At 43.3% G+C, this 10,535-nt stretch overlaps 1 non-coding gene and 1 pseudogene across 1 annotated transcript; both read left to right on the top strand.

Annotated features, from left to right (window-relative positions):
• Window positions 1-244: 244 nt before the first annotated feature.
• Window positions 245-316, top strand: TRNAW-CCA. The gene has a single exon. It is a non-coding gene; the product is annotated as a tRNA-Trp (tRNA).
• A 243-nt stretch (window positions 317-559) lies between these two features.
• LOC124676659 lies at window positions 560-5,129 on the top strand (annotated as a pseudogene).
• Window positions 5,130-10,535: the final 5,406 nt, after the last annotated feature.

Below are 10,535 nucleotides of genomic sequence, written 5' to 3'. Positions count from 1 at the left end.
TACATTATTTTACCATACTATGTCCAAGTTGTGCAATATTTCTATTACCTTTCATGTTATGCTACATTTTTATTGTAAGGTTTTTCAACAATTCCAGTGTCGAATAGTTTGATTATGATGGTCCCGCGGCAACGCGCGGGGTGTCATCTAGTAACGAGAATGTCTATGGCAGTGTCGTAGTTCTAATGTTAGTACGAAACCAAAATGTCTACTAATATCTTTCGATATCGTTGGTTTCAACACCGGATCCGTGGCGCAATGGTAGCGCGTCTGACTCCAGATCAGAAGGTTGCGTGTTCGATTCACGTCGGGTTCAATACCCCGAACTATATATCCGGTTCCTTTTTTTTCCCTTAATCAAACTTTTTGCGTTGCCTCCGGGCCCTTGATTCTTTTTTCCCGAAGGCCCATTTCGAAAGTAAGCCCACGGCGAGTCCGCCGCCGAACCAAAACCCTCGAGCCGCTTCGGGAACATTCTCCTCCAGTCCTCCCCCTCCCTCACCTCCGCATCCAGGCGAGCGACGCCGCGACCGCCAGCGTGCTGCCGGCAAGACCTCGACAACCTTCCCCGGCGCCCCTCCGCGGCCCGCAGCCATGGCGACCGTCATGCAGAAGATCAAGGACATCGAGGATGAGGTGCGTGACCGATGCGACCGTAGCCTCCACCCCTCCGGCGGCCCGCCGCGACGGCGGAGGGTTTGGCGGTTGCGATTGGTAGTGGTAGACTCGATGCTGTAGTACGTGGTTTGCTTAGTAGCATGTGATTCGCTTCTTTTGCGGCTCAGGTTGTAGGCAGATTGGATTGGGGGCTATGTTAGGTTACAAGTAGCAGGGGCGTAGGTTTTCTTGCTGTGTAGATTTAGAACTGATTTTTACAGTACTGGAAGTGGTTTGTTCATGTAGCTGCGAGTGTGAGCTGCTACTCTTGATCTGATAGGATGGATGCTAGCCCATAATTTTTCGTCTTGTGCTTGATGAATATGAGCGCTAGTGAGGCTTTCGTGCCATTTGGTCTCAGTTGCTGGTCTTCAAAGTTCGAACTTTTAGCAGACTGAAATGATTTGGACCAAAGTTTTCTTGATTCTCAAAAAGACAAGTTTAAGCAAAGGGAGCTTTCGGGTAATGATAGTTTTTATGTCAACTGCCAAGTGAGCGTGTTTTATCAAGTGGCTTGGTGATATAAATGGGTTTTCAGGTGCTAGGTGGTAATTCACTCAGTTACAATGCCTATTTTTCATGTGATTTGATAGTTGAAAAGGTCGAGTTGGCCTCCTTACGTCGTTGATAAGAAGCTGCAGGTTTTATGTAACTAGGACTCTGCGGTACGAGCACATAGGCTGCTTACCCGTGTCTTCTATGTCATGGATGATTTTTTCTAGTAATACTTAGCGGATAATAATATGGTTTGAATTGATGATTAGTTGGTTTCATGGTTCGGGATTAACACTTGACAATTATTAAAATTGGGCTGCACTCTGTGGAGCTTCTCTTGAAGGATTGGACAAACAAATATGAACATTTCAGATGATTAATCAAAGGCAAATTTAATAATTTATCCATACCTGAACCATGTGTTTATGTTATTCATTTTCTTTTACTTGACAGATGGCGAAGACACAGAAGAACAAAGCCACTGCGCACCATCTTGGCGGTCTGAAGGTGATATGAAGCTCTTTATCTGTTTATTTCAGTTAACTGGAATCTATTTCATTGGATATCATGCTATTGTCTAGGAATTCTAAGAAGCGTCTTGTAGACAGTTCAGCAATTGCACAAAAAATACGCCCTCGTGATTGCGCTGATGCTGCACATACCTTGCCTCTTGTCCAGCCATATGGTGGTGTTATCAGTTCTAATCTCGATTATCGGCTTGACAGAGTGTGGATGTTGTTGATTTTATCAAATACGACAGCATGTTTCCCCATGTTGGATTATCGGCTTGTCAGAGTGTGGATGTTGTTGATTTTATCAAATTCGATAGCATGATTCCCCATGTTGTGCATGAACCTTTATGCATAATTGTTGCATAACGGCCACATCAATGCCCTGCTGTGGTTATATGCTGCAGCATGTAAGAGCTTGCTTGTAGGGTTAAAAAATACCCCGAACAGATTCACAAGCTCCCATTCCATCAACTAGCTGAACAATTTTATTCTTCTGTATGATTTGATACTTATGAGCATCTCCTTATGCTAAGCTCATATTACTAATTTGAGAAAAAAGAATCATTGTACTCACAGTTATTCCTTTGGTCAGGCTAAACTTGCAAAATTGCGGCGGAGTTGCTTACTCCTACAACCAAAGGTGGTGGCGGTGCTGGTGAGGGATTCGACGTGACAAAAAGTGGAGATGCACGTGTTGGTTTGGTGGGCTTTCCTTCTGTTGGGAAATCAACGTTGCTGAACAAGTTGACAGGGACTTTTTCAGAGGTCTGCTCTGGCTGTACTAATAGTCCTTGCATTTTCCTGGTCTATTATGTTTGTTTCAGTGCTGATATACTATCTTTGTACTCCTTATCTGGTTCACAAGGTTGCATCCTACGAGTTCACAACTTTAACATGCATTCCTGGAGTTATTATGTACAAAGGAGCTAAAGTTCAGGTGATATTTTTTACTTTCAAAAGAAGCTACAAGTTGGCCTTTGCTACCAGTGCATGTTTGTTCTTTGTCTTTAACCATCTCTACTTCGTATTCAGCTTCTAGATCTTCCGGGAATCATTGAAGGAGCTAAAGACGGAAAGGGTAGAGGTAGGCAGGTAATATGCCCAGCTTTTGCTCTACTTTTGCAGTGCAATTAACATATGGTTACAAACGTGCCATGGCATATCATACATGGATAGGTATAATCTCTACAAGTTCTCATGACACTGGTAGTTCAGTATTTCTGTGAACATTGGGTAAACCTATCTCTGTTAGAGTTATTTGAGCACCCCATTTACCTATTATTGTAATCATCTGTGGCAGCTGTATGTGCATATACGAAAGTGCATTGTCGCTTCCTGCTGATTATTTTTTTGTAGGGGAAAAATCTGGTATAATGTACTGTGTAATGCCAATTCTCATTATTGTAATTGCCATTATGTTTTAGTTTCTAGCTCATAACACACATCATTACTAAATATATGTACTGGAATTTACCCAGATATGTTTTTGAAAATTAATGTTGCTGTATGTTCTACTTATCTTCCTTAGAAATAATTTCAGCGAAAATTTATATGTTTTTTTGATATTGTAACAACCATAATACCACAAAAAAGGATTTCCCCCATGTTATCAAAATTAGCAATGCAATAAGTTATGTGCGCCTATTACTTTATAAAGGACAATTTATGCACACGTTGGTCCAGGAATTTCCTGAATTGTGCCCTATTCTGTCCATTAAAGAGTTATATGTCGTGTCTCTTCAGCTTAATGATCGATATGTTTTTCAGGTTATCAGCACAGCTAGGACATGCAATGTGATTCTGATTGTTCTTGATGCCATAAAACCAATAACCCACAAGCGTCTCATTGAGAAAGAGCTCGAGGGGTTTGGCATCCGGTAAGTTTCTATGTTGATACTTTCTGGTGTTAATGATGTTTCAGCAGTATTTGACAAGTACTAAGAAAGCTTAGACATTGGTCCTATTATTGGCATGCTGTCCCACTTTTCCATGGTCTCCCAATTTGTATGAAATTGTTGTCAGCCACCTAAATGATTATTTTTATTAGTTGCCAATGTGGCATTCATCCAATTACATTAGTGGCATCCACGTGCTCTGGAAGATAGTATTTTTTTCTTGTTCCTCCATGTGATCATGTTCCTTCTAGTAAGGTGTTCTATCTGAAACAGTTGTTGACTAAATTGGATCACATTTTCCCCTTTACTTGGTCACTTGTTCAGTTTGTTCTGCGATGTAAGAATTTATCTGATTGTCTTACTTGCTGAGAGAAGGTGATGTCTAATCTGTATGCGCTTTCCATGTATTAGGTTGAACAAGACACCCCCCAATATGACGTTTAGGAGAAAAGAAAAGGGTGGCATCAATTTCACATCAACAGTAGCAAACACTCACTTGGACCTTGACACAGTCAAAGCGATCTGTAGTGAGTACAGGATTCATAATGCTGATGTCTCCCTTAGGTTTGATGCAACAGCAGATGATCTCATTGATGTGATCGAGGGAAGTAGAATTTACATGCCTTGCATCTATGTCGTTAACAAAATTGATCAGATTACAGTCGAAGAGCTGGATATCTTGGACAAACTTCCCCACTACTGCCCAATCAGGTGAGTGTTTACTTGGCTGCTTGTTATGCTTGTTCTCTTCAAAAAAATTAACCTTCAATGGTTAAAGCGCTTTCTTCCGTTGTTATCTGCCAACAGTGCCCATCTTGAATGGAACCTTGATGGACTTCTAGAGATGGTCTGGGAATACCTAGATCTGGTTAGGCTGTACACAAAACCCAAAGGTCTAAACCCAGACTATGAGGACCCTGTGATCTTATCAACCAAGAGGAAAACAGTGGAAGACTTCTGCAACCAAATCCACAAGGACATGGCGAAACAGTTCAAATAGTAAGTGCTGGCCTCATATGTCGGTAAATGCTTGTCTCCTCGTAATCAACCTGTTGGGCTAATTGCATGGTGAACTTGCAGTGCGCTGGTGTGGGGTTCTAGCGTTAAGCACAAGCCTCAGAGGGTTGGCAAGGTATGCATTTCTTGACCACACTGATGTTAGGTACACTCTGGTCTTTTCTAGCATTATTAATTCGCAAGATCTCTGCAGGAGCATGAGCTTGAGGACGAGGATGTTATTCAGATCATTAAGAAGATATAGTCACACTGGGTGGAGAGAGCGATCTTTTTTGCAAACCAGGAAGGAGCTATCAGTTACAGATATTTTCGAGAAGCGGCTATGTTAGAAGAACTTGTGTTTCTTTCGCTGGCTGTAAGATGCCCATAGGTGGGCGGCTGTTCGCATAAATCCAAATCCTGTTTCGATCAAAAGACAGAATGTAGACAGTTTCCTTTTCCCTTGTACGAAGTAGACGTGTAACTGTGATGTGTGTGACAGATGGATAAACCAAGAGTCTTGCCCTCAACGGCCGAACACATGAAAAGATGATTGTCTATCTTTAGAAGATGACTAGTAACAGTGGCACGTGCAACGCACGTTTCGACCAGGCAAAAATATACTTTGAGAAAATTAAATTGAAGCAACCTCCCTCTACCAGAGAAACATATATTGCCCCAATATAAAACTACAAAATAATCACCACCACCGAGAAGAGCTGCAAACATGTCTCGGTACATGGAGAAAAACACCAACACCACCACTCTGCTCCACGCCATGAAAGAAAGGAGAAATTATCTACTAATTCCAATTGGAGATGCAAAAATGATCAGTAATCAGTGTAACGGATCCTATCTGATCAAGTTAAAATACACAAGAGTAATCAAAACACTATGAATCATCGCAGCGCTGATCACTAATCTGGCCTGCATAACAATCAAACCTTTGTACTTTGAGTTGACCTGAAACATGACATAATTCATTTCTTGCACCTAACAATTTGCAATTTGCAGTAGTGGCAGAGCGCATACCTGTATCCTATTGAGTTGGTCAGTCAATAACCAGGAAGGAGCTATCAGTTACAGATATTTTCGAGAAGCGGCTATGTTAGAAGAACTTGTGTTTCTTTCGCTGGCTGTAAGATGCCCATAGGTGGGCGGCTGTTCGCATAAATCCAAATCCTGTTTCGATCAAAAGACAGAATGTAGACAGTTTCCTTTTCCCTTGTACGAAGTAGACGTGTAACTGTGATGTGTGTGACAGATGGATAAACCAAGAGTCTTGCCCTCAACGGCCGAACACATGAAAAGATGATTGTCTATCTTTAGAAGATGATAAGATGGTTCTTGTAATGCAGACTGTTTCATTTTCGTTAGTTTACCATTTTCCGTTGTACCTAATGATTGACTGCCAATTTTTATGATGAGAAAAACACATGGAGAAGCTTACTGGTCGTGATTATTCTACCAGATCACGTGTCGCTTTGTTGTTTGTTTCTGGTTTTTACAGATCTCAATGCTAACCTGTAGGGTGATAATTACCATTTGACTCCTTGCTCATCTAACCTGTAGTGGGATAAGTAAAATGTGGATGCTACGCTGCGACAAATCGGAAGTTTGTACGGGACATGCTGTACTAATGCATGTGAAAGTGTCCTGTCTCGATCTGGTTGGTTTTGCCCGAAGTATGAGGGGAGATCGCCAAACGAAAGATCTGTCCGAGCATCTTAGCCATCAATGATTAGAAAGGAACCTTTCGATCTCTGTTTGGAGTGTTAGTTATTACTTGTGGCTTAATCTTTGGATGCTTCGTCTGATCTTAAAGATCCACTGCCAGGATTTGACTTAACCTCTCAGGATTTTTAATCGCCAGTAGAAAACCCACTTGCAGATAGCAGGCTAGGGTGCACTTCGGGGAGTCTTCCTTAAACTCGACTTTAAAAAAACCTACGACAGGGTGGGCTTCCTTAGCAAGTCCTTACCCGAAAAGGTTTTGATCGAGGCTGGGTCCATAGAGCCCTTGGTTTGGTCTCGCCATTAACGGAGAAGTGAGTACTTTTTCTTCATGTTGAAAGTGGTAGTTCATTTGTATAGCAAGTGCATTTCTTGATTCTTGCTATTCTCCTTTACTTATTTCTCCCTGAAATTTTGTTATCCCAATTGTAAAAGAAAAGAGATTTAGGTGGGCAGCAAAGAAAGGAATCGTAAAAGAAAAGAGATTTAGGTGGATCCCGTGCTTAAAGGTAATTGAACGCGGAAATTTATTTGCAAGGATCAGAGAATTACATGTCTGGTTTGTCGTTTAGCTGGAAGGGTAAACCAACTCACGTCGGGAAGTTGGAAAGTGACAGCTGGTCTAGGCTCGAGCGATCGACCGCCTGCTAGGGGAGCCCAGATGTAACTAATATCTTCACGATATTAATATATTTTTTTATGAAAAATAAGCTATCAGAGTAGTGAAATAAAGAAATATCTATGTAGTGGCCAAATAAGGTTTAGCTTCTCTTATACCAAAGAAATCCATATTAATAATGAAAATTTGACCAGATCTTTCTACGTGTGATTTAAGTACTTGATATGCTTAGCTGTTCCTTGATTCCCGAAATCGTGGATCCGATGAGTTGATCCCACCAAGGGTTGACTTAAGTTTTTTTTAGCGTGTATTATTCCTTTGTTGATTTGTGTATCCACATGTGATCCCATCAAGGGTTGACTTAAAGTTTTTTTTAGCGTGTATCATTCCTTTGTTGATTCGTGTATCCACATGGTAGTGACACCCATGAGTTGTGTTTACTTTGAACTGAAATTGGACAATACATATGACTACGTATATGCCCTTTGTTCTAGAGAAAAAAAATGCAAATTGGGTGACATGCCTGCCCACCCATGATGAAATTAAAACATGGTATATGTATAGTATTACATGCATGCCTACCATAAGCGCCAGCATCCTTGGACTTAATGTTTAGTTTGGTCTAATTCAAAGGGAGGTCCTGTGTTCTAGCTGTATGGGAAGGCCATGCAGCGGCGACGACATGGGGTCTCTTGTGAATGTGTTCTCCTTGCAGGAGAGCTTCCATGTGAAGTGTCTCACCATGTAGTGCATCATCACCAGTGTTTGGACCTTGGCAAACTCCATCCCGGGGCATATCCTGGGGCTGGCGCCGAAGCCGACGAAGGAGCACGGCGGCGTCGTGGATGACATGTTCTCAAACCGGGAGGTGTCGAACTTAGCCGGCTCAGGGAAGATGCTAGGGTCCAGTTGCGTTGCGCTAGCCAACCAAAACACCTGAACAGACAATAAGAGTTGCATCAGCTAGCAAACAGACAATAAGTATTTTGGCTGGGATACAAACTTTCAAACGAGGACATATTTGGAGGGTTGGCGATGGTTCACAGATTAACATAGGGATTTCTATTTCCGTGCCCCTGCTTCGTTAGTTGTACTCAGTTTTTCCCAGCTCGTTAGTTTTTCCTCAGTTTTCCCCTTCCTCTAGTTTGAAACCCCTCGCAGACGCTCGGACGGGAGGGTTGCCGTCAGGTCAGAGGCCTTACCGTTACCGTTAATCTGACAGGTGGGGCTGCACAGAGGGCAGTTCCTCTCTGACCGTCTCGTGCTGACGGGTAGCCATCCATCTATCGCTGACGCGTGGGCCGTTTAATTTCCTGATTGTATACGCGGTGCTTCCAATGACAAATGGGGCCGCTCTATAGGGCTGCCGCAGCCAATGACCAGCGGGGTCATCTATTTTTCAGGAAAAGTCATATATTGCCGCTCTGTGGGGCTGCCGCAGCCAATGACCAGTGGGGTCGTCTATTTTTCAGGAAAAGACATATATTGCCGCTCTGTGGGGCTGCCGCAGCCAATGACCAGTGGGGTCGTCTATTTATTTAGAGAAAATCATATATTGCCGCTCTGTGGGGCCTCCGCAGCCAATGACCGCTGGGGTCGTCTATTTATTTAGAGAATATCATATAGAGCCGCTCTATGGGGCCGCCTCAGCCCATGGCAGGTGACTATTTTCGCAGCTTAATCTAAAGTGAATCTTATGCTAAACATGGTGCATCCCGATGGTGACCTAGCAGTGACAGCGAGCATAGCCGTTCTGACCATGCCGATATCGGCATCGGCATCGACATCGTTTGGAGGCTGTGGTGCTCGAATCATGGTGGAAATTGCGATATTATTTTTTACATGCATAATATATAGAAAATTGCTAGATCTCTAAATCGATGCATATGAAGCTACATATATATTCTTGGTCATAATCCCCTTATCTAAAAGGGATGGATGCATGGCTTCACATCGTCGTCGCTTTCATCGTCAGTATCTTCGTCGTCTGAGTAGTAGTACTTCCTGCACATTGTTCTGTCGAACACCTTCACTGTGAGCACATCATCGCCTTCATATTTGAAGTGTACGAAGCAGCCGAAATCCACACCGTGCGCGATGGAAAAATTCTCCCAGCCCTTGTCGAGGTACATCCGGCCTTGTCCGTCAAATAGGACCTCCACGTTCCAGAGACGAGGATCGCAGTCAGCTGCTCGCAGATACACCTTAGCTGGCTCCTGGCCGTCAAGATAGTCCGCAAACTTTTTTGGGAGTGCCTGCAAAGAGATCGAGCGCCGATCGTTTGAAATTAAAGGTTTTTTTAGAACATGCCCATAATTAATCACATGCATCATATATGTGGGAACGCGTATGTACCTTCTTGACCATAGGGTCTTCATAGATGACGATGAAGAACTCATCTATGATCAATGGCAGTGACATGGGCATACCCTTCAGGTACCCATTATTAGTATACCTGGCTCGGCCCAATATGGAGAAGACCAAATATGGAGAAGGCCCAACAAGGCAACCCGAAGAAGTAGTCAACTAGGACTCTTGTAAAACCCTAGGCTGGTTGCATATATAAAGCTAGCCAGGGCACCCGAGATAGAGGGGACAACAGATAGAGAGGATATAGACAACATAGCTCTGCCTATGGCGGCACCATGTAAACATATTATGCTCATATACTGGATTGCTAGCAGCACGTAGGGATCCTCCACCGAGGGGACCCGAAGCTGGGTACGTCGTGTGCCTAATCTCGCTCCCGGAATCTCCATCGTCGCTCTCTCCCGAAACCCAAGTCTACAATACGTAGGCATTGCCGAGGTGTTCCCTCGTCAATTGGCGCCGTCTGTGGGAAACGCGACGACTGGATTTTGTGATCCGGGCGGGATCCTTCGTCATCGACAACATCTAGATCGCATTCTAATCGGCTGCGTCATCATCAACAAATAGAGATCGCTTCGTGGAAGTTCCGGCAAAAATCGTCCGTGCGTGGTGGCGCGGAACATCAATCCGTCAAAATTCTACATCGCAGTGCAACTATTTTTCTCCATCGGCCTTGGGCCAAGTCGCCGAAATCGATCAACAAAGACTGCTCTGCTTTATCGAGTCTTGTCGGGTTTCATCTAATGCATCTCGGCTACTTGGACTAATTCTTTACTTCAATCTGAAGCTGGCTAGTCTTCGACGGGTCAAGCGCCCAAGGCAAAGCAAGCCAACAACAAAAAGCATCCACGATGCATGATTAATCCTTGGAAGCTAGTACCACAAAAGGATTCGGTTCCAGGTTCAGTCACGTACAGCAGGGGCAAATACTAGATCAATTTGGCTACCTCTTGTTTTACAATCGTGCCAAAAACAAACAAGTGCTACACATCATAAGGCAATTACCGAAGGAAAGGATCAAGTTCCAGGGAAAAAAAAAAAAAAAAGAAGCAACAGATGCTCACGTAAAAGCAAAGGATGAAGATTCAGCAGTACGCCAGCAAGTTGTATGAACAAAGTAGAAAGATACTTCAATTTCACCACGATCACCTTCGCTTTTGCCGCGGCCGCCATCAAATCTGAAGAAACCTACGTCGAGATCGGCTTCGAAGGAGCTAGCATCACCATCAAATACGAACATTACCATAGCGATACCAT

The sequence above is a fragment of the Lolium rigidum genome, chromosome 7, assembly GCF_022539505.1.
Source record: "Lolium rigidum isolate FL_2022 chromosome 7, APGP_CSIRO_Lrig_0.1, whole genome shotgun sequence".
Taxonomy (NCBI): domain Eukaryota; kingdom Viridiplantae; phylum Streptophyta; class Magnoliopsida; order Poales; family Poaceae; genus Lolium; species Lolium rigidum.
The sequence above is the reverse complement of the archived record's forward strand: the minus strand, read 5'-3'. Positions and strand labels throughout refer to the sequence as shown.